We start from the raw sequence: 25,545 nt of genomic DNA, 5'->3' as shown, positions 1-25,545 counted from the left end.
AATACAGAATATTAAGTATGCACTATACACTTATGCTACTCTCATTATCTTGTGGATTCAGAATTTTAAGCTACACCATGTGGCTCAATTTCAGTTGAGCTGTTAACAAAATATTATTCATAAACCCAAATTAGTCTGAGGCAGTATTTTTAATGATATCTTGGACTGATGCCCAGATAGCTCACAACAGTTCAGTTTCTGCTACGCTATATTTACCAATATTAAGCCAGGTTTACAGTAAACAAAACAATGTAATAATAACCACAATTCCATAGAGCTACACTATTTCTCTTGCCAAGTGAATTTTTGATTGTTAAAGATTGATAGCATTTGCAAAAATAAATATTTTCTTCATTTTCATGAAAAAAACATCATGCATGTAATGAAAAGAGAAAGCCTGTACAAATTCAACTGCTCTGTCCTTTTAGCTCTTTTCCCATTCCAAAACTGCCAAACACTTAAAATGAGAATTTCTCTGTGGTTATTAAGTACCACAGGAGTGGAGACAGACATCTGTTAAAATTAATCATAGATAAATAAGTATGTAGTTGGAAACATATCCTAACCTCTTCAAATTGAATGACACTTCTTAGATCATGCTTCTCAACACTTTTTCTGCCCTAACACACATGAGGGACATGACATGTGTCTTTTGATAGCAGTATCTCCTGTGGAAGTGTGGTTCACCCCCAAAGTCCATAACGGATACATGAATTGGAATACTCCTATAGTTTCCAACAAATAAACCCTACTGGTGATTCTTATCACACATTCTTTTTTTTTTTTTTTTAGATTTTATTTATTTATTTGACAGAGAGAGATCACAAGTAGGCAGAGAGAGAGAGGAAGAAGCAGGATCTCCGCTGAGCAGAGAGCCCGATGCGGGGCTCGATCCCAGCATCCTGGGATCATGACCCAAGCGGAAGGCAGAGGCTTTAACCACTGAGCCACCCAGGTGCCCCTTATCACACATTCTTTGTATTCGACACAACCTATCCCTCCAACAATGATTCCCAACCCCATCACATGATTCAGTGACCATGTTGGCAAATCTCATCTGAAAAAAGAGATTTGTGAATTTTTCCGGGAGACACTATGAAGCCTCAAATTTGCCTGCCAAGGACTGTGTCCCCACTATTGCCTGAGAGGAAATCTGGCCCCAAGTAATTCTTTGCAGTTTGTCAAATCTTAAGCTTCGCACCAGACTCGTGTGACAGGCCAGACAAAAACCTAGCCCGAGTCAACGGGTAAACAATAGCATGTTCCACCAAGCTTAGAAAAATAGGAAATGAGAGGCAGAATGTGAAGCAGGGACCTCATGGTGGTGGTAACAGAACAGCCCCCAGAATAGTCCAGGCCAGAGCACACCTGTTGCTGTGTCATTGCAATGAACACCATGCCTTAAAATTAAGCAAATCACTTCCTCGTAATCTCTTCTCCATAATATTAAAGAGGCTAATATATTTCTACTATGTTTTCTTTCAATTAATTAGGTAGCCAAAAGGGTATCTCTTTGTAAAGGGAATTAGAAGCAACAATCCCTATTCTTTCTCTATGGGTCTAAGACAGTGACTATACAAAAAAAATGTATTGGAAAGGGCACAGAATCAATGGAGGAAAGGTGTTTCAAATGACATAACAAAAAATTCTAAAGCATCTTCCAAGTGGTGTGCCTGTCTTCCCACACTTAGAGTCTGTGCTGTAGCAGCGTATCACCAACAGGGTGATACAGTGGGACAGGGCTGAAAAAACCTATCCATTATTCCACTCATATGTCCAAGTTCTGTGACCTCCCTTGAACAAAATTAACGCTTTCAAGCAGCCAAGATCTATGCTGTAGAAAGAGTGGCAGGGAGCACTGCATGGGTGAACAATTAATTAATTCTACTGCCGTGACAACTCCATAATACATCACCAGCAAATCTCCAATATTTTAACTACCATCTCCATGCATAAGAATTTTCCAAACCTATCTTTTTAGCCCTATTGTCTCAACCAAGCTCCAAATCTGCTTCTCTAAACTACTGTTTGAAGTTCCTAACAAGATCCTTCTGTTAAATTGTTCATATCCAAAGTTAAACTCATCTCTCCATCTGTTTATTGTACCTGTGCTCCCCTTGAGTGAAACAGAATCTGAGATTTTTCCTCATTTGTAAAATAGAAAGAATATCTTCCTTGTAATATTGTCAGAAGAATTAGAGTACACAGTAAATAGTAACATGACTGTTAAAATTTCAGCTAATTTCCTCACATCCAATAACATATTATCAATCATGTACTGGACTCTAATGTTATAATCTCTCCCACATTTGCCAACTCTTTCTATCCTCTTCTTGCTCTGGATGGACCACTCAGAACCACAACAACAGCAGGAACAGTTCCTTTAGCTTCAGATACAGGTACTGTGTATTTCCCATCAGGTCCCCATAATAGAGGCATCAGGGCCACCAGAAGTAAGAATCTCCAGAAGGTTCTGGGGGAAAAGCCCTATAGTAAAAGATATCATTTGAACACAGAGGATTCCAGAGGAATGGGGAGTGACATTAACCCACCCATGTAGGTAATCATGGCAAAGTCCCATACCTGGGACTTTGAGATCACCTGTGCCATGAGATCACCAAACATAAGACAACATTTTACTTGGGTTCAATTTCTACTGAACTGTAGAAATTTAAAAAATAAATATTGAATATATAAACATTTAAATGTTTATACTCTCAAATTAATATTTTTTTCCTTTTCAGAATCTTTAAAAAATTTAACTACTTTTGATAAAGTGGCATTTAACCTAATGAATTATAATGTGATCCAAATACATGAAAAAATTAAGAATCATGCAGTAAGAGTTTATACACATATACATATGTATATGTATATATACTGTCCATAAAACAGAGTAGAAGGAAACGTGAGTTATAGCTAATGGTAGAAACATTAATAATAGTAAGAAGTAACAGATGAAGACTAACTGGTAACAGACAGGAAAAGAAAACCTAAACAATGCTTTAAAACCTTACAGCTTACTTCTTTAAGTAGGAGCAAACATCCCCATACAACATGCAGAAAACCTGAGGGCAACTTTCCTTACAGCATTGCCCTCTAATTAACAATCATAATGGTAGCTTTGTTTCTCCAGCAAAAGTTTTAAACTTTGTACCACTCATACCACACAATAATCTAAGATATTTGACTAGATAAAAATATGAAACCTCTGATAATATTTTCTGAAGCATTTTTTCCTAGTTTGTTGTTTGACTTAATTTTGGTCAGGGGTTCTTTTTTTTTGGGGGGGGGGAGCAGATTTAGATACTTTTAATTATCTTTTTTAAAGATTGTATATATTTATTTGACAGTGAGAGAGAACGAGCTCAGCAGGGGGTAAGGGCAGAGGGAGAAGCAGGCACCTGGCTGAGCAGGGAGCCAGACTCAGGGCTCAATTCCAGGACCCCAAGAGCATGACTGATCCAAAGGCAGATGCTCAATTGACTGAGTAACCCAGGCATCCCTAATCACAACTAATTTTAAATGAAGAGAATGTTAAACATAACTGTGAATCAAGGAAATATACACTAAAGCAACAATAGGATTTAAATTCTTAAACACACCATTTGTGAGGGAATGGACATGCATACTGCTGATGACAGCAAACTGGTATTAGTGTTTCAGAGCCAATCTGGCATTAAGTATACATCAAGAATTTGGGGGAAAAAAGTTTATACCTTTAACCCAATAATTCCATTACTAGGAATCTAGCAAAAGAAATCATCCTAAATCTAGAAAAGCTTAATGCACAAAAATTTTTAACCAAAAATTATACAGAACAATCAAAGAATAAATAAATAAATAAACTGGCTGGAGTTACAGTGAAATATCTTTGCATTAGTTAATTTCATGCTTGAAAATATAACTCGGAATTTATTTATAAATCTATTCAATAAGCACTTAAGTGACTCCTCTCTGCCTAACTATTGAACTTTAAAATCTGTGAAAATGTCATTACGACACAACCAAATAAAATTACTTCAAATTTAGCTTTTGACTATTACAAAATCTAACAAAGAAAGAAATTTTTACCATTCCCATGAACACACTCTGTTACATGCCTATCACTTAACAGTACTAGGACAACTAAGTATAAAACTAATAAGACATATACAACAGGCACTGTCACTCAGTCTAATTCACAGCAAATTCTCAACCAGCCTTGCAAATGAAGGACTTTACAGTCTGGGAAAGGGGTAAAGACCTTACTTCACTCAATTCTTTCTATAATCTACCCATCTAATTTGAGATTAAATCTCTTCCTCCAAAGAAAATGGTAGGGAAAAAAAGGAACCATGGGCAAGATATTAAAAAGTTTTCTAGAACAGGGTTGTTCATTTGCAAACAAGATTGCCAAGCTACACATAAGTAAAAGGTGAATACATGCTACAGTTCAGAGCTAAATCCTGTCTTTCTACATACATGTATATGTACACATGTAAATTATCTCTGTATGTATGTATACAATTATTTTTAAAAAATAATTATTTCACAAAAGTTGGCTAATAGAAAAGGCCTAATTTTTTAAAATGTGAATTTAGAGAACACTAAAGTGGATATGAACATTATTATGACAGAAAGGATGTTTTTATCTTGTGAACAGGATTTATCAGGTTACCTTACATGTGTTCGTTATAATAACATAAATTAATATTTATCAAACTTTTCAGGAACATATACTATAATGTGTGGCATTTTTAAATAATGTGTTGATAACATTTTATTATGGCTCACAATATCCCTATGAGGGACACAGTTATGAACTATGTGGAAATATTATTAGGTAAGTGTCTGTGCAATGAAAAAATCCAACTACCTATATAAAATGACCATGTCTGTCAGCCTGACCATAATGTCCTATATGTACTTTTCAAACTTAAGTCTGTCTGTTACCTATTAAAGAACCTATCTTTCACACTATCCTTTTAACAGTTCAAGATGTAGTGTTGAAAATGAAAAGCAAGAGAAAGCTGTCATTTAATATGAAAAAAACATTCATCCATTCCAAACTTCGGTGATTAAAACTAATTATTAGCATTTTGCCATCTTCTTACATTTAGCAAGGGAAAAGGAAAAAAGATTCAAATAAACATAAAGCTTTCAAGTTAACAGATCCCCATTTGTAATTTCAAAATTCATTTGTTTAGGCCCTGAAAAAAAAGAAAAAAAAATTCTTTTGGTCAATTCACTATATGTACAAAGGCAGATGGATGACAAGGTTGGATACTAACTTAAAAAAAATACTATTCTTAACTTGTTTTGAAATTATATTACTATAATGTACTTTATCTATCTTATCTCTATCTCCAGCGTCTGAAATGGTAAGTATCCAATACATTTTTTTTTTTTTTTTAGATTTTATGTTTAAGTACTTTCCAGACCCAGCGGCTTGAACTTACAACCCCAAGATCGAGAGTCACGTGCTCCACCAACTGAGCCAGCCAGGCACCCATCCAATACATATTTTTTAATGAATGACTCTCTACCCCATGTATAAGCCTCTTATAGAATCCTTTAGTTTCTTCCATTCAAGGCATTCAAATGAGAAGTGTCAGATATCCCCTTGGATACCTATTTTAGCATTAACATCTCCTTAAGATTCACCCTCTCAATAAAATACTATAGTTTGACAACATGAACGCTGGCAAAACCATTCTGGCACACTGATTCAAACCCTACATACAAAAAAAAAAAAAAAGGATCTTTTTTAAAGAAATAAGTTAATCTATTTAATCATGGGTAGTTGATGTTTTATTTGCCATTTTAATAAAATTAATCCTTAAAAGGCAATAACTTCCTTCTCTCCTCTTTACTTCCTTTAAAAACATAAGGTTAGGGAATAAACAAAAAGATGGTAGAGGACTACAAGAGGGATATTTGTAAAGAATGGTCTAGCTCTTGCCATTTAGCACTATTTCACACTATTTAGCTTGTATGTATCTGAAATGCTACATCCAAAATTTAGTCCCCATCTTTTGTGCTTAAATCCCAATGTCAGTAACCAGAGAAGACTTAGATACAGGAAACTTAAAGCAGATTAATTTCTATTGGATCTAGAAAAGAGATCTTATTCCTGAGCCACTGTATTATTCCAGTGTTGACCAACGACACGTATCAATGTCCAAATGTGATTCCTAGGTGATAAAATGCCAGTAGTTAGCTGGATCACAGCTAGCTAACAAGTAGCAAAGAGCATTTGACAGCTACTGAGAGGCTACTCATGAGATTGTAAGTAGTTTAGCAGTGACACTAGATCAGCCCGATCAAATTTTCAACAGAGCTTATACCCTGGTGCTAAGGAGGTATAAAAAATTAGAAATCTGTTTCTAACATCCTCTTTTTAAAGTTCTTCATCATTAACAGTGAAGCTAAAAAAAAAAAAAAAACTGATTTAAAGTGTCAAAAACTGTCTATGTGAGGGGCGCCTGGGTGGCTCAGTGGGTTAAGCCGCTGCCTTCGGCTCAGGTCATGATCTCAGGGTGCTGGGATCGAGTCCCACATCGGGCTCTCTGCTCAGCAGGGAGCCTGCTTCCTCCTCTCTCTCTGCCTGCCTCTCTGCCTGCTTGTGATCTCTCTCTGTCAAATAAATAAATAAAATCTTTAAAAAAAAAAAACTGTCTATGCAACCACATAATAATATTAAAACCCAGCCTGTGGTTTTTAAGATTTTATTTATTTATTTGACAGACAGAGAGATCACAAGTAGGCAGAGAGGAAGGCGGGGGGGGGGGGGGGGAGCAGGCTTCCCATTGAGCGAACAGCCTGATGTGGGGCTTGATCCCAGGACCCTGGGATCATGACCTGAGCCAAAGGCAGAGGCTCTAACCCACTGAGCCACCCAGGCACCCCCAGCCTTTGTTTTAAACACACTAAAATGTCTATTTTTTTTATATACTTGGTATCAGTTTTAAAGGAATAGATACCTGATAGATAAACAGATACTAAAGATACTAAATGTTCTAGGGCAGGGACAACTGCATCGGTTGAGGGAGGGACAAGAATGAAAGATTTAACGATTACATGGATATCTGAGCATATGAAATATGTAACTCTGCTAATGTCTCACTGATGTCATTTATGATAGATAAGTAATGTTTGGGAATATGATTTGAAATTAAATGATTTGATGTACCTAAAAACAGAAACACTTGCCTTACATAGACAGGTACATTCAGGATTAAAATGACTACTATCAATGTGGGAGAACTAAAAAAAGCTAAGATATAAAAATGAGAATTCATAAAAAATTAATCGACAGTTTGTAGAAACAATTACTTGTAGAAAATTCATAGAAAATTTTCCATCCAATCTTCTGTCTAAGCTAAATACATTAGAAATACAGTGATGACTATACTTGATAATTGTACTTACTTCATTTCAATTCAGCTGGAAAATTTTATACTTAATACCCAGGCTCCCACTTGCCTATGGAATCTTGATATACATAGTTAAAGTCTTTACTTTCTGTGTTATCCTTATGGAGGGTAGATCTTCCTTACATTTACCTAGAACACTAATCCTTCTCAATCCTTTCTAACCTTGAAAGTCTTCCCATACACTATTTCAACGTTTTAATATCAAAATTAACGTCAGACACCAGACTACTACTTATGCCATGGTGAAGTATGCCATGGAGTAAGACTTCTACTAATGCCATGGGACTGAAGTTGCCCTCTTTCTTTAGGCAACTATTAAACTGGATAAACTATATGATCAAATGTGAGAGGGATTAAGGCAGCTGGAATCTGTGGGCAGAATATCAGACAGGAGGGCGCTACGCAGGAAAAAATCTCTAACAATCTGCATAGGAGGCCTTTTGCATATAAAAATGAAATTCTATCAGGTTGACCAAAGAACATTTCACATAGGGCTGGGAAACCACTAACTACTCACAGTAGAAAGACCTCTATGAACACCAAGAGCATTCAGAAGAGAACCACAGGTAACACATCAGAAGTAGAACTAAGCTAGTTTTGGAGTAAAAGTAGACTTAACCCTCATTTTAACAACCCAAATAGAGCTTGTAACAGCATAAATGTGTAGCCAGATTGATTTGGGTAGAAAGTAGCTTTAAGCAAAGGTAAGTACCAAAAAAAAAAAAAAAAAGTGATATTGGGTATCAACTCAGAGATATTAAGATAATATTCAGGTTGGTAAATGACTTGGCCAGTGAGTACAAGGTGTTTATGGAAAATCTATGTACCTTTACTCAATTTTGCTGCGAACCTAAAATTGGTCTCGCTCATGCTCTCTCTCACTGTCTCTCTCTCAAATAAGTAAATAAAATCTTTAAAAAAAAAAGTCAATTTTAAAAAGTATTTTTTAAAGGTGATCGCAATGGGTAATGGAGCATCTTACTTCCTTCTCTGTACTGTTCTATATTTTGCAAATTTCCTATAATCAAGAAAAATTTATTTTAAAACTTAGTCATGAGGTCATAGCTCCTTCCCCAAGCTTATTTTAAATTATTATCTATACGGAACATTTTCCTCAAATGCAGATGAACAGTAATAGTTTATTCTAAGAATGTTATTTCAATATACTATAACCAGGAAAATCTTCCTTCTAAATAATGTAAATTATATATCTCAAGAAGTTAAGACTAGTAGAAAATATTTAAAAGACCTCTAATGCTTTCCTGCCGGCTACTAAACACCAAAATAACTTACTCAGAATTTCCTCCGGACTTTATCACCCTTATTTTTCTCAATTCTTCCTATTAATTTTCTTTTCTAACCTTTGTACATGCCATTTTGGCATTTAGATCTATTGGGCTTTACATCTGGTTTTTTTCCCCCATTCACTTTACATTCCCTACTACTTTTTTTTTTTTTAAGATTTTATTTATTTATCTGAGAGAGAGAGAGCACAAGTGCAGTGTGGAGGGAGAAGCAAACTCCCTGCTAAGCAGAAGCCTGATGTGGGGCTTGATCCTGAGACTGTGGGATCATGACCCAAGGCCAAAAGCAGACATTTAACTGACTGAGCCACCCAGGCACCTCTACATTCCCTACTACTTTTTGCGCCTTCTTTTTTAATGTTTTCCCTTATTCCAACTTCCTTAACCTCAGCCAGATCCCTAAGATCATCTAGCTATAACAACATCTGGCATATAGTGATATCTTTAGTTGGACCTACCTCATTATTGTCATATTTAAAGCATCCACATTAACATGCACCATTAAGTGAGGCTAGTGCTTATGATCCATTTTGCATTTTCCCTAGAGTAATTTTGGAAGAGTTTTTCTCATAACAAATTCCAGCAATGTCTCTGATCTGTACTCCTTAAGGTATAGGAAGAACAAAAAAGAAATGCTTCAAAAGACTAGAGCTATAGACACAAGGATCCAGAACTCTTAATACTACAGAAGGAAGTAAGCAGGTGCTCAAAGGAGAACTGCAAGTCAAGAAAGACAAAGGATAATTCTTCCCTTCTAATTTTCAGCACATATAAATGTATGGTAATTTTAAAAAAATTCCTTAGAGCTATTGTTTTTTAAAGTTCCACATAAAATCATCAGAACTACATATTTGGGGTTTTTTTCCAGATTTTCCTAGCATTGGTTTGAAATATGTAAGACACTTACAGCATTCAGTCTTTCAAACCATCTATTCACCTCATTCCTAGACAACTCTTAAGCATCTATTTTGTATAAGGTACTGAGAACCAATGAAATATTAATTTAAGAACCACTAATGATGAATCTATGGCAATATGGTCAGAGAATATATCTTTACACCAAGAAAGAGTTTAACAAATCAGTAACATAAAAATAAATATATAAATATCTAATGTTAAAAACAAACTATTTTCATTCTGAGAAACTTTACAAATAAACACGTACGCTGATCACCATCAACAGTTAGTAAGCTAATACTATTATTCTAGGTGTTAGGAGGGAAATAAAGATACAAATTTTGCTCTAAGGTAATTTTCAGACCTGTTAATGGGATGAAACATATAATTAAAAATAAGATCAGTAATATAAAGTAACATATGATGGGTGTCCAGACAACAAAACATCAAGAAACCAGAATAGGAAGAGGCCATTATAACAGACTCTTGACAAAAGAGCTTCAACTGACAGAGGAAATGGCAATTAATCTAGGTATTAAAGGAAATGGGATAAGCAGGAAGAAAAGGAGATTTTAAAGAAAAGGGTAATAGCATGAAAGAATTATCTATATTATATTCGACACTGGTGGTCAAAGTAAAATTCTCTGTGTACCCGAAAGTAATAAAGTGGTTTCATAAGATATTCTATTATTGAGAGAGATTTCTATATATGAGTATACAACAGAAAGATTCTACTCTAGTATTATGAAATATAATATAGCAACTTAAATTTATAGTGTTATACAGCTTATAAAATGCTTTCTCATATGAAAGTAATTTATTGAGCAGCAACTTATGGTAATTTTATTTTATTAAGAATTTTTTACAGGGACACCTGGGTGGCTCAGTTGGTTAAGCAGCTGCCTTTGGCTCAGGTCATGATTCCAGCGTCCTGGGATCGAGTCCCACATCGGGCTCCTTGCTCAGCAGGGAGCCTGCTTCTCCCTCTGCCTCTGTCTGCCATTCTGTCTGCCTGTGCTCACTCTCTCCCCCCCTCTCTCTCTGATAAGTAAATTAAAAAAAAAAAAAGAATTTTTTACATAATTCTCTTTTAATTATTTTTTCAGCTTGTATTAAAATGAGCCTTATTATACACAATTTGTAATTGAAAAAAATGTTTATCTAGAAGCCATTCCCTATCACATCTCCTAATTAAAATTAGGGTACCATGAAAAGCTTTAGAATACAGAAATTTATTTTATGTTCGAAAACATAAGCAAAAACCCATTCCTTTTTTAAGTGTCAGAAAGTGGAACTGATATTTTTCAAATTTAGATAGACATAGTCTGATTCTTCAGTTGTATTTGTATCTAAAATAAGTATCTAAAATATATCTCCACATAAGAAGCCAATATTACCAATAGATAAAAGAGAAAAACAGCCAAGGAGGGGGTAACCAAACAAAATTAAACACAACATGAACCTCTACATAATTAATCTCCAGATATTCAATTTCTAATCAATTGCATTAAGAAACATTTAGCATTCATGGATGCCTAAATCAAAGAAAAGAAAGTGAGCTAAGAAATCCAGCTTCCTTAAGTCTAGATAGAAATAATCAAACTAACTCCCTGATTTTAGATAAGCAATCACAGCATAAGCAGCAAATTTGAAAACAAAATTTAGGAGATATCTAATATATTTAGATTCCTGGATTCATATCCCAAAAGAACCAATACTCTCAAACACTGCACTAAATCTGATTAAGGTTAGTTCAACAAAAATAAATGTAAAATCCCATGCTTGAATCAAAAAACCTGTACAGGATAAAGAAATATAACTTATTAACAGCCCATGTAAAAAGACAGGTTTTAGTTGACTCTAAGTTTGTGAATTAATAGCATATTTGACTGCCTTGCCAAAAGGGCTAATTTTATCTTTAAATGTGTTAATAAAGCATAGAAAGAGAAAGGAGAGGTAATATTCCTAGAAGGATGAGGAAGGAAAAAAAAAAAAAGACAAGTCATAAACAATGGTTCAAAGTGTCAGTGATATATAGCAACCAAAAAGAAAAGGCCTTAATATTTAATAGTTTGTCAATTATTAGAGGGATTGGTCTAATTTCATATGTTTACAAAGGGTGGAGCTAAACCACTGGTTACAGTAAGAGGAAGGTAAATTGTAACTCAATATAAACAAGTAACCATTAAAGCTATCCAAAATGTCATGGGGTGGGAAAGAACCATTTTGGGATTGGGAAATTTGAGTGTCCAAACACTAAAACTACAGGCTGAATATGGGGATACTGAAGAGGCTTTATTCATTGAACAGAAGTTTGGACTGGATGACCTTTAAAGTACTTCCCAAGTACAAGATTATATAATCTTATTTTAAATAAAATATGGCCTAGAGCAACTGAACTATTTGGTAGAAGAGCTGAGATCAGTATGTGTGACTCTTAAAGCTTAGACCACTATATCTAGAAAAATATAGCAAAATATGATTCAATATCTTCCTCAAAGAAATTATATATCCAGAAAATGTTACTCTGTGACCAAGTAAAGGAAAAAGAAGTGGCAAGCTCACCTCTCAAAGTTGAACCTAAGGTAACTGGCTAGCACAACCACCACTCTCACCACTCTGCCCCTACAAGCAAACATTAAGATGAACTCTTTTTTCTCCACTATATAAAAGCCTCTGTAGTTCCTATAGATCTGTGTGGACCAATGCACTAAAGTTACCAAATCAAAAATGTAAAGTATTTATGGGAAAAATCTAACCCTACCAGTCAAAAATTATTCCATTAACTCCATGTATGTTGGTTTGACAGGTAAAACCAGAGCAAGCAGAGTTCCAATAAATAAAAAGAAAGAGATCTATCACCATAAGACACTAAGAGAACAGGCAATTTCTAAACATATTTACTCCTTCCAAATTTCCCCAGATGTTAGCTTTTCAAAGAGCAGAGAATTACTACATCCTATATTAGTTTAATCCTTTTAACCTAATCTACCCTATAATTAGAAACCACACTTTTTATTCCAAAACAGTTGAAGGGGATAAATTACACTAATATTGACAATTACATAGCCAGCTAAACAGAAAATGTGTTATAATAGGTTCATGGTGATAAATCAGATTACTATGCCATTTCAATATTTTCTTGGCATATCAAAATATAACATAAAACATAAGTAAAATATTTTAGCAAAGGTCTGCCTTCTATAATTGGCTTCCCTAAATATCTGCAAAACTAAATGCGTTTGAGAGCAGAATGGTCTACCGATCCAAACACTGTCAAGTGCATAATCTCTTCCTGTCTTTAAACAGCTCCCTTCTGATTATCCACAGTAACATACAAGAAAAATACCATGAAAGTGCCAAAACAGCAGACTAGCCAAATTTGCAGGGCTCTAAGAAGTTTCTATTCTTCTCCCTCAAACACATACACACAGAAAGAATTTTAAACCTCTTCTATAGCAGAGACTTATTAGTTGCCTCTGAGGTCGCTCACCAGTAGGAAAAAGCCACAATTTTCATTGAGTTTATGGTTCTCCAACTAAAATATAATGTTCCCCTATTTCCCTCAAAGCTGGGTATGTTTACTTGGCTCAAGTTTGGCCAAAGAGAAATCGATTTACTTATGTTCCCTTATCCTGCTCTCAGCCTGTAAGGAGAATATGAGGGCTCTGAGCCTCTATCTTGAGTCATGAGAATGAGACCACTTTGGGAATGCCAGATGCAATGCACTGAATGTTTGTGTCCCCCCTCTCCCCTGCAAATACATGTGTTGAAACTCTACTTCCAGTGTGACGGTATCTGAAGGTGGGGCTTTTGAGAGGTCAGTCGATCAGGAGGGTGGAGTCTTCATAAATGGGATTAGTACCCTGACCAGAAGAGGCCAGAGGGCTAGCTAGCTTTCTCTCCGTTGTGTGAGGGTACAAAGAGAAGTTGGCCATTTACCTGGTGAAAGAGGGTCCTCATCAGAACCAGACCACGCTGGCACTCTGGTCTTGGACTTCCGGCCTCCAAAAGCGTGTGAAATAAATTTCTATTTTCCATAAGCTACTCAGTCTGTGGTACTTTGTCATAGCAGCCCAAGCTGACTAAAACATCAGAGTCAAAAGTTAGAAGGGGTATAGAACCCTGACAATTTCATGGAACTGCCATTGCAAACCTGGAGCCTCAATCTCCACAGTTCTTTTATTTAAGAGGAAATAAATTTTATCTTATTATTATTTAGGCTTTTCAGTCTTATGCAACCTAATCAATTTCTAACCAGCACATATGCTGACAAATCAGGTCTCCTGTCCAGCCTTCCCATGATACTGACTTCCCCACAATTTGATCCAACTGCTCTGCAGGGTCAGAAGTGGTCACTGTACAATCCCCATCTTAGTGTACATCTTTAGTGTATGTGATTCTGGGGATAACTACTCCTTTGGACCTCAAATATCAAATCACTTTCTTTGCTTTGTTTTTCCTACAAGTTTTTTTCCTCCACTTACCCTTAAATCATTGACATTCCTTAAGTTTACTTCATGGTCCTCTTCTCCTTCTACATGTTTTCCTCAGAATCAGTAGGCCAGTCAATAGAAAACAGTCAATGCTTTGCGCTACTAAACCTCTATCTGAAACTCAGAATTTGCTAAAAGCTCCAGATGGATTTATTCAACTGTTTACTGGGCACATCTACCTGATTTCTCCCCAGGCAACTTAAAGGCCATAATCCTTTCTCTTCTTCTTTTTTATTTATTTATTTTTTAAGATTTTATTTATCTGACAGAGAGAGAGAGAGAGAGAGCGAGCAAGCACACAAGCAGGGAGAGGGGCAGAGGGAGAAGGAAAGGAAGAAGCAGACTTCCCACTAAGCAGGGAGCCCGATACAGGGCTCAATCTCAGAACCCTGAGATAATGACCTGAGCTGAAAGGCAATTGCTTAGCCGACTGAGCCACCCAGGTGCCCCTCTTCTTCCTCTTTAATGGCATATATCCATTCAGCTCTCCAAACCAAAAAACTGATGATCATTCCTCAATTCCTTACTTTTGCCTGATACGCAATCAGTCACTACAGATTCTAGATCCTTAAGTCTATGACTCATACATTATTTCCTCTGGCAATGCCTTTTCCTGCCAGTTTCCCAGATTACTGTAATAGTATTTGAACTGGTCTTCCTTTCCCTCATCCTCACTCCTCTCCACAGTGAAGTCAAAAGATCATTACAAGCCTTCAATCTCTTAAAGTTGCTTCCCTGATCATCAGTGGATTCTCATAGCTACAAGAGGAAGGCCAGATAGCTCACCATGGCAAACATAGCCTGCTCAGATTTGCTAACTCAACTTTTTGTGTGTGCTAATTTGCTAGCACATTCATGAGGAAACCAAATGAAAGACTTCTCTGAATGGATAGCATTGCTACACAGCTACCTGTGTTTGCACAACACCACTGCATGAACCTCTTTCCTCCTGTTAAACCAGAAAAATGGTTTTCTCCTTGAAAAGTTTAATCCCATGTGTCTTAACTGTGAAACCTTTCCTGACCACCATCTCCTCTCTAAATTTTCCTTTCTCTCGGTGACATCATTGGACCTTTATTATAGAAATTATGCAAATAGGGGCATGTGGGTGGCTCAGTCAGTTAAATGTCCAACTCTTGATTTTGGCTCAGGTCATGACCTCAGGGCTGTGAGATCGAGCCCCACATCAGGCTCCACACTGGGCACAGAGCCTGCTTAAGATTCTTTCTCTCTCTCTCCCTCTGCGCCTTCCTCCTCTCTCTCTCCCTTTTTCTCTCCCCCCTTGCCAAAGAAAAAGAAAGAAAGAAGGCAAATAAATAATTACCACAGAATACTGTATCTAGGTTTTCTTTAAGAATTTGAAACTGGAAAAAAATTATTAATCATCTTTGCAGCTTTAGCATGTCTCTGGTATGTCTCTTGTCTCTGGACAGGTGTTAGTAGAAGTAAGAAGGTGTTAGTAGAAGGAAAGAAGGCAAGAAGGGAGGGAGGGAGATGAAAGGGAAAGCAAAAAGAGAAGAGGGGAAAAAAAGGAAAGGAGAAAATTCCATCTGATTAATCCTCATAGCAAATCAAAGACAAAAATTATACCCAGGAAGATTTCAAAATTTATACAAGGTCATTCAGCCACTGAAATATGGATTAAAAAGTACAACTTTCCATCTGTTTCTCAAGTTTATTTTGGTCTCAGTATAGTGCTCTTCCTTTCAAGTCTACTCTCCTTTCCCCCAATATTCTGATACTTCTACTTTCGGTCACAGAGGCAGGTAGTTTATTTATAAAATTAATGTGCCCTCAAAGCATAAAAAGCTGCCTATCGAACTTTTCATTTCTGTTCTGGCAAGTAAGAAACTTAGAAGTCTTCACTCCATCTTAATGAGTTGAACAAAGTGAAAAATCAGCAACTCTGCTTAGATCTGTGAGAGAGGAGAGGTCACAGAGCAAACTACTGCCGGCCAAACTGTACAGACAGACAGGCAGATATAGAAAAATATTCCTAATCAGAGCATAAACCCCTGAGGAGGAATCTCTCAGGAACCAGGCCTGTGAAGAAAAACCTGAACTATAACTGACAAATGGCTAGAGGCTCAGAGTGGACAAATCTGAGAGATAAAAACTCCGGAGAACCCAGGCATAGGGGGCTCCTACATTATGGTGAGTTTTATTTCCATGAGCCCAATCTGTTTCTCACAGTGACTATCAGAGAAAACTCTCCTCATGCTTCTGGCATGGGAAGGAAGGGAAAGCAACCATTTTTAAATACACTAGAGGATTCAAGTTTTCTTTTTTTTTTTTTCCTTTTCTTTTTTTAAAGATTTTATTTTTAAGTAATCTCTCCACTCAGTGTGGGGCGCAAATTTATAATTCCAAGATCAAGAGTTGTATGCTCTACTGACTGAGCCAGCCAGATGCCTCTATTAACCTTTAAAAGGCCTGTTCTCAGGAGAAACTATTTGGCTACAGCCTAAACTGCTAGAGTTTCATTAGAGCCTAATGTACCTGGGGTAAATGACATACCCAACTCCTGCCAGCTCTAGCCTTCCTTCCATGTCGGGGAAGAGAAATACAAAACTCCAGCCTCCTCTAAGCATCCTGCACCAGCTAAGGGGGCAATCGTCCTGAGAAGCCCTGGGGACCTTCATTGTCCAGAGGCACAGGCTCAACAAAAGACTCAGACTTAATCCTAAAACTAGAGAATGTCTCCACCCTCCCAGCTGCCTTCACACATCTTTCCACTCTATTTCTAAACACCCATTTACTACAGTTCCTTATACCAACACACCACGTCCACCTTTCAACAGAAAGTTACAAGGCATACCAAAGGCAAAAAATAGTTTGAAGAAACCCAACAAGCATCAGAACCAAAGTCTGATATGGCAAGAATGTTGGAATTAGGACAGAAATTTTTTAAAAATATGATTACTATGCTCATGGCTCTATACAAAGACAGTATACAAAAGTTAATGTAAACTAACCATATAATTGCTAGAAATTAGTTCTCTCTTTACCTCGATTAAAAGAGGCTTACTTGGCATATTTTCCTATTTCATAGTGGGTTTTTTCTTTTAACAGAATTTATTTTACACTGTTTTTAGTTTATGCTAAATGATACAATATTCATCTTTGAAAATATTTCAAAGATTATGTAATTTAAAGGAAAATTTAATAAAAGAATTTCAAGTGCATAAAAGCAACATTTTTTAAAACCAATCCATGTGTTCAATGGACATTTTAATATTTCCTAATGATATTACAAAAAAAAAAGTGTCAAAAAAAGGGAAATGGTGTATAGGCAGAATCTATCTTGCAAATGTCAATCATGCAAACCTGCCACATCTGAAAAATCAAGCCCCTGGCTGGGCTAAATGCCAAGATTCCAGCTCCCTTTTGTGCAGCTCTTGTTAAACATTCCCGTCCAGTTCCCTGTTCTACCATCTACTCTCCAACTTATTCTACCTCACTCTTTTCAGGCCAATTTGACCCCATCCCAATACTATTTCAGCTCCCTGAATGCCCATCCTTCCTTTTCTAGGTGCCAAAGATTCTCCATCTCTAGAATGGTCTTTCATGTATCTGTCTCCAGCTACATTTACTTCACCCATTTCCCTAACTTCCATTAGTCCATATCTCCTTCCCATCACAGCTGCAGAAATCATTCATTCTCCTATTGACATCGCCACTACCAAAGGAAGTAAAGAAATGTCCTCTACTGTCAATGAGCTGGGAGAAGAAATGGAAACATTCCCTGTTGTTTAGGGGTATGGAAGTCAGAAAGAAAGAAAAAAAAAAGAGGAAGAACATTCTCCTGGTCATGGGAATTGCTTGTATAGCTAAATAGATTCTCTAAATTTTAGATTCATAGTTGGAACTGACATCTTCAAAAAAAAAAAAAAAAAAGTGGGGGGACCATAATATTGTTAGTTCCATCATTCAACTATATTATGGGTATCATCTGGGAATGTAATTACAATTTATAATATTCTCTGGGCACTCAGTGGCTCAGTCAGTTAAGTGTCTGCTTTGGGCTCAGGTCATGATCCCAGGGTCCTGGGATCTAGTCCCACATCGGGCTCCCTGATCATCGGAGAATCAGCTTGTCCCTCTGCCTCTGTCCCTACTGCCCCTTATCGTGCGCTTTTGCTGTCTCTCTCTCCATAAATAAATAAAATCTTCAAAAAATTGTATAATATTTTCTCTTAAGGAATATCTCTCTGTATCAAACCACCTTTTGAAAGACAACCTACTTCAACACTGAGGGAAACATGGAGAGTTATTCATTCATATTTTCCTATACTACTAAATAAAAATATGGAGAGATAAAACCATAAGCTGCTGAAGAACAGATGCTTCGCATGTCCTGTTCAGCATTTTATCCTGTACCCTGCATGTGACACACTTTAAGCATCTGCCTTCAGCCCAGGTCATGATGTCAGGGTCCTGGGATCAAGTCCTTCAGCAGGCTCCCTGCTCAGCAGAGATTCTGCTTCTCCTTCTGGCTCTGCCCCTCCTCCCAACTCATGCTCTCTCTCTCTCAAATGAATGAATGAATAATCTTTAAAGAAAGAAAGAAAGAAAACAAAAGGTGGGACATTGGGGATGAGAAAAGAAAAACATCCCCAAGAGTCCTCACCCATGACGAGCTTCTGCCTAAGATTGGTTAAGGGAGAATGCAGGACACTTCAGAGATCTAGAAGAAAGGAGACTTCTTTATCCTTCACATTATATGACATCAGTGGGGATTCCTTTTTGAATAACCCTAACTTATCCTTGGCTAAAACCCTATCTACCCAGGACAGGCTATCAAAAATTAAGTCTGTCCAGTTAAAACTTGAGATGTTAAGTCATCTTTCACTGGTAACACTATAAGATAATGTGATAAATGCTTTCAATTTTAATCAGAGAGAAAAATAAAGTCAAGGGTTGATAATATTTTTCTATATAAAACTGAGGAGCAAGGGAGAAAGAAGACTAACTATAGTATAAAACTTTTCAGATTATTCAAATTGATCATTTTTGGTTCCACTTCTTATTGCATTCACTCAAATAGTTATATTCTTTTTTTTAAGACTACATTTACTTGGGAGAGAGAGAGCATAGGAGCAAGGAGAGGGAAAGAAGGGGAGGGAGAAGCAGGCTCCCAGGGAGCCTGATTCAGGGCTGGATCCCAAGACCCTGGGATCATGACCTGAGTCTAAGAGAGTCACTTAACCAGTTGAGCCACCCAGGTGCTCCCACAAATAGTTATATTCTTAAGTATGATTTTATTACAACAGACTATGACTGGAATTTACAACCTAGTATTTACTTACATGGAATGTTTCATTAATATCATTTGCCTGATCTTGTACTTTAATTAGATTAACATCATTTGAAATAAAACCAGTTTCAAGAGATGCAGCACAAAAAGGTAAATATGATAGTTAACAACCATGATTACGAGCCCAATATTTTTAATCTTAATGTCTCATGAAGTACTTAGAAAGAGATTTTGAAGAATAAAATGAAGCAAGACTTAAGGTCCCAGCGCTGCTGTTTATTGCTCTGGAAACCACTAAACATTTTTTTTTTTTAATTTAAAGATTTTATTTGTTTATTTGACAGAGAGAGATCACAAGTAGGCAGAGAGGCAGGCAGGGTGGGGGAGATCAGGCTCCCCGCTGAGTGGAGAGCCTGATGCGGGGCTCAATCCTAGGACCCTGGGATCATGTCCTGAGCTGAAGGCAGAGGCTTTAACCCACTGAGCCACCCGAGCGCCCACGACTAAACATTCTTAAAGAAGAAATACAGTTCTCAAAACAGGTAAGATAAAACACTGAGTTATAACATTTTATTGTTATAAGTATAAATCCCTTAAATCCAGTAATAATTACTCAAATATCCAAATTACTCAAATATCCAAATATCCAAATCAAATATCCAAATATCAAATGTATCCAAATGATACATTAATAGAAGAAAATGTATCAAATGAACAAATATTGATATTATAAAAATATAACTATAATTATTTGCCCCTCAAGTAAAATTATTTATTTAAAATATCATCTATATATTCTTCTAAAAATAAATTCTTTATATTGTTTTATATCCCAATCAATTTTTATTTTCAATTTCTCTTTCCAGATATTATATCTCCTCAGAAGTTTAAGATGATATCAGGAAATTTATGTGACTATTTAAAATAATCAAACTATGACTAGCATAGAATTATGAATGAACTACAAAGATAATATACATAAAGCAAAAGATTTTTAATATAAAATACCAACCATAAAAATCAGATTATAGTCAAAATAAAATTTAAGATTTTTTAGCATACTAACCTTAATTCTTCCACTTTATATGCAAACAATAAAAGAGGTGGCCAAATATAGTATGCAATGCTGTGTACATTACAGGTATCTAATAAATATTTTTTATCTGAATGTTTCACCTATTCCACATTTCTTAATTCATACCAGTTTTTTTAATGGCCCTATTTAGCTCAAAACAAAATGGTAAATAAGTGAACACAAAAAGTTGTTCTATTTTTTCACAAGTAACTCATTTCCAGCAATACGGAAAGGCTGGAGGGAGGAGGAGAAGAAAAGTCATTAGTTTGAACTGTTCAGCCTTTTGCCAAATTCCAATAAAATAATAAAACGACAAACTCCACAGTGCAACTTATAAGAAAATGAAATAGCCAATGGTTGAGAGTAGGATCTAACAAATCTTTACAACTTTTAGTCTGCCAGAAATAAGCTCAAGGAATAATAAAGCAAAGGGAGCACTGGCACATAATTTAAGCTTCTAGGATTTGGCAGAAGAATTCTGCTTTAATAGGTTTAGTTCTTGATTGACATTGGCATCCCTCAGTTTAGCAAACTAAACTAACATAACACCTTGTTAGGTACAAAGTCCTTATTCATGACACATTGTTTATTTGAGACAGAGAAAGATTCAAGATCAAAACAGGAAAAATATTCCAACAGTCCAATAATTGCTAGGTATGATCATGTAAGATGTAGTGTCCGTCTTTCTTACTGAATGTTCAATGCAAGTACTTTGGATAGCCAGTCTGTAATTCCCCACATGGAAGGAAGGAAGAAAGGAAGGAAGGGAGGGAGGGAGGGAGGGAGGGAGGGAGGGAGGAAAGCGGGGGAGGGAGGAAAGGAGGAAGGAAGGGAAGAAAGGAAAAGAAAAAGAACAAGAAAAAAATCCACTGAAAAAATCACTAAGAACTCCCAGGCAGCTCTCTAGTGCTGTGAGTTTTGCCTAAAATGGCAGCAGGACAGGGAGCTAATAATCCCACCATCACAGATTTACAGTATCTCAGTAATCTTTGGTCTCTGTAACAACTGGCACAGCCCTGTCCCTGCCTAACTCACTCTCAATAAAAGCAGTGGGGGAAAAACAGATACATTCCTTGATCTCCGCAAGCATTTTTGTGTTCCACTGGGTTACTTCTAAGCAAGACACACAAAACAAGAAGCCAAAAAATAATTAATCCAATGGGTCAGTAAAAAAATAAGAATATTTAAATAAGTAAAAATAAGAGTGAGTTTAAAAAGTTAATAAGTAGGTTTTTCCCCCCTGTGTTACTCTCCAATCTATTAGAGTTTCACTATAGATTTAAAAACAAGTTCAGAATAATGAATTACAGAGAATTTTATGGGAAGAACTGCAACAAAAATAGTATCAATTTCTCAGAGATCGTATCTTGCCTACAAAATTGAATATCTAGCAACTATTACTTGGGGGTGCTGTGACAATTACAGATCAACTACGTAAGATGCCTAGCACGCCTGGCATACTATGGTTAAAATAGTAACTGTTCTGTGGTAAAGTACTTTTGATATACTGACAAACAGACAAACTTAACTACATTATGAAAATATAGCTCATTCTCCTTCGAGCAAGACTTAAGAAGGCTGAAATATAACCCTCCAAGATGTAAAAGCCTTCAGGATTTCTAAAGTAAAACAGAATAATATGGTGTTAAATTCAATTGGCCTGATTATTTCCAATCTAGCAGTACCTTCAGCTGTGACCTATATAGGCACAAATAAAATATCTCATGCATAGGATGAAAAGAAAAATCGGCCATAGATGAACCTTTATTATAACCCCTGGCACAGCTCAGGATTTCAGAATTCCTAACATCCTGGGTCTCCCTGCTCCTGGGTCTCCCCACCTCCAACCTTCAAACCCTATACATGAAGCCAGACAAAACCAGAGGAATAGTTTGTGAAAACAATTTCCTGGAGCAATTAAGGAAGGAGGATTCCACAGAAATACTAAACACTACAAGAGCCCAATCTAATTCTAAAGTCTTGGTATTTCATGGTTTCTCCTGATCAATCTGAACAAAATTATTTTCTTTATTAAGCATCTACTATGTACCAAACACGTGCTAAACGCTTCCACTAGAGGCGTCTGGGTGGCTCAGTGGGTTAAGCATCTTAGGTTCAGGTTATGAACCCAGGGTCCTGGAATTGAGTCCCACATTGGGCTTTCTGCTCAACAGGGAGCCTGCTTCTCCCTCTGCCTGCAGCTCTCCCTGCTTGTGCACTGTCTCGCTCTCCATTTTTCCTGAGAAATAAATAAATTAAATCTTTAAAAATAAAAATAAATAAATAAACGATTTCACTAAAAATGTCTCAAATGAAAAAGAACTGTTTTTTAATTATTTTTATTAACATATAATGTATTATTTTCCCCAGAGGCACAGGTCTGTGAATCATCAGGCTTATACATTTCACAGCACTCATTATAGCACATAACCCAACCATGTCCATAACCCAACCACCCTATCCCTATCCCCTCACCTGAAAAAGAACTTTTTGACTAGGCTAATAAGGCTTTTCATTTTAGTCCTATCAAAACGAGCCCTCCAAAATACAAAAGTACTAAGGCATTAGTACTTTTGTCACTTCATTCTACCGTTGGCCTCCAAAGAAAGTCTGGACTTAACATAATTACTCACTACAGCAACTCTCAGGGTCTTTGACATTATAATGTGCATTACAAATCTCTAAAAAGAGATATAGTGTGTACCATTTCATAAACCCATCTGACCTCTGAACCTTTTCTCCTAAAACACCAATTTACATAGTAATTAATGTTTTCACAGAGGATTAAAACTTAATTGTATCATTAATAGGGATGATTAGGAATAAAGATATAGGAGACTAATATGACAAACATTGAAAAAAATCAATATAATTAATTTTTTAATAATAATAAAAGATTTGCAGTATTTAGAGGTGGACAAAAGCTATAGAAAGATTCTTCCTACTACTCACTCCTACTTATATACAGGGCTTTCATGCAAAGCAATAGAAGCAAAGCAATGAAAGTTCTAAAATAGGAATCTGAAAATACAAAGTATATGAAACACAATGCCAATAAGTTCTGAACAAATGCAGGAATGCTCTTTTATTTAACTGAGGTTATCATTTTATTCTTTCATCCAGCCTTTTGAGCATGAGCTCTCTGGGGCTCAATCCCAGTAGTAAGAACCCCTATGTCACATGACCCAAATGCTAACTCAAACTGGGTCACTACATTTTTCTGTCATTTTATTATAGGAGGATAGATCATTTATTTTTTGTCTCTTTCCATTATATCCCCTTAAACAGCTACAATATAGCTTCACAGCCGTTAGCCAACTAAGAGATCTGTGACCTACTCCAAGCTGCCATTAACATCTCATACTGGACTACTAGACTAAAGAACTTTGATTTCTCATGTGATGACGAAACCTTAATGTACCCAGGCTGCCAATCACCAGGAATAAGATCAGATATTTATACATAGTCCCTACTGTTTACTACCACAGACAAGCTGGTCATTTTAATGAGAGATTTGGGGATTTTTCTCCCTACGCCTTTTTCCCTGAAATTTCTTATTCAGTATTCTTCGTGTAGTGACTACTTTATTAGAGTGGTTCAATATTTAATTAAGGATTAAATGGTAAAGCAGTTTTTGCCCATTAAATTATAAAAACCTTCAGTGTTTACCTAGCTTTTTAAAATTAATTAAATAATGTAATAGAAGTTTAAAAACTAGATTTAAAAGTGAACTTTGAGAACATACAAGTTATTTTGATGATAGTAAGCCATGACAAAACATATGCTCCCGTAATGACAGAATATACACATAGTACCAGCAACCAAAGGAGATCCCCAAAGCTCAAGCACTGTGAACCATAATCTGCAGTGTCCATCCATCAGCTGAGCACACAGAACTTGGCACTGATAGGGTGATTCCTTGAAACAGAAGAAGCACATCAGTTTATCTAAGGAGGCCCAGAAGGAAACACAAAATATATTTCCAGGAAAAGAGCTAAAAATGATTATTTTTAAATTAAATTGTTTAAATTCAATTCTTCTTTCACTTAATTGTTAAATATTGGGTCTGAGCCTTGTGTTTATCTTTCTAGTAATAGAAAACATTGGATTTCTCTTAAGAGGAAAAAAAAACTCAAAGGAGGCTAATAAAGTCATCTCATTTCAGATTATCCTTCAGTTTATTTTATTATTGATTAAGATTTTATTTATTTATTTGAGAGCGCATGAGTAGGCTGAAGGGCACAGGGAGAGGGAGAGGGAGAGGGAGAAGCATACTCCCCACTGAGCAGGGAGCCCAATGTGGGGCCCAATCCCAGGACCCTGGGATCATCACCTGAACAGAAGACAGAGGCTAATTGACTGAACCACCCGGGCCTCTTTCAGTTTATTTTAAATAAGTTTTTTGTTTTTTTGTTTTTTGTTTTTGTTAATCCACAGATCCAGAATTTGGTGTCAGGTTTTTCCTAGTACCCATTGACAAATTCTACATTTTGTTTATTATATTTTCTTATATAGTAAATATAATGTGGTATAGCTGAAAATATGTGCTACCTAAAATGAATAAATGCCAAGAGCACTGGTTATGGAGCTTTCCTGCTGCTTTAGTTTCTTAGACATGTGAACAGAACTGAGAGCTGAGGCAGGGAGTGAATATCCAAGCCAGACAAAAAGCCAGTTAATCTGAGCCAATGGTCACATGGCCAATACTGTCACAAAGCAGCACTGGTATTTATGCTACCTAGTAATGAGATGGAGGGTTGGGGGTTCTCCTTAGTCATCCAGTGCTCTTAGTTCTCCTTCCTGATTCCTTCCACTGTGGTATTTAACTAATGATGGCATGATTACAATGTGTGAAGTGTATGTTAGGTTTTCACAATCTTCAGTTCACTAACTCCTGTGAAAACTGTAATCTTACGTATGTTTTCCCAGTTACCTGCAGGTCATAATGAAATACCATCACCAGCTCCCAGTTCCCTGCCACACTATCACTGTTCAGCTTTACTACTTACATTACATTAAACGCCTCTGTTTCTCAGGCTTTATATGCATACACACATACAATTAAGTATTTAAAAACCATAAACACATTAAGACAATT

The 25,545-nt window shown here is 36.3% G+C and overlaps 1 protein-coding gene across 10 annotated transcripts in view; it reads right to left on the bottom strand.

Annotated features, from left to right (window-relative positions):
- The window catches only part of SSBP2 (single stranded DNA binding protein 2), a 293,865-nt gene that overhangs the window by 215,827 nt on the left and 52,493 nt on the right, over nt 1-25,545 (bottom strand). The gene's annotated exons all lie outside the window — the stretch shown is intronic.

Source organism: Mustela nivalis, assembly GCF_964662115.1.
Source record: "Mustela nivalis genome assembly, chromosome: 3".
Lineage (NCBI taxonomy): Eukaryota > Metazoa > Chordata > Mammalia > Carnivora > Mustelidae > Mustela > Mustela nivalis.
This window is presented reverse-complemented; position numbering and strand designations above follow the sequence as displayed.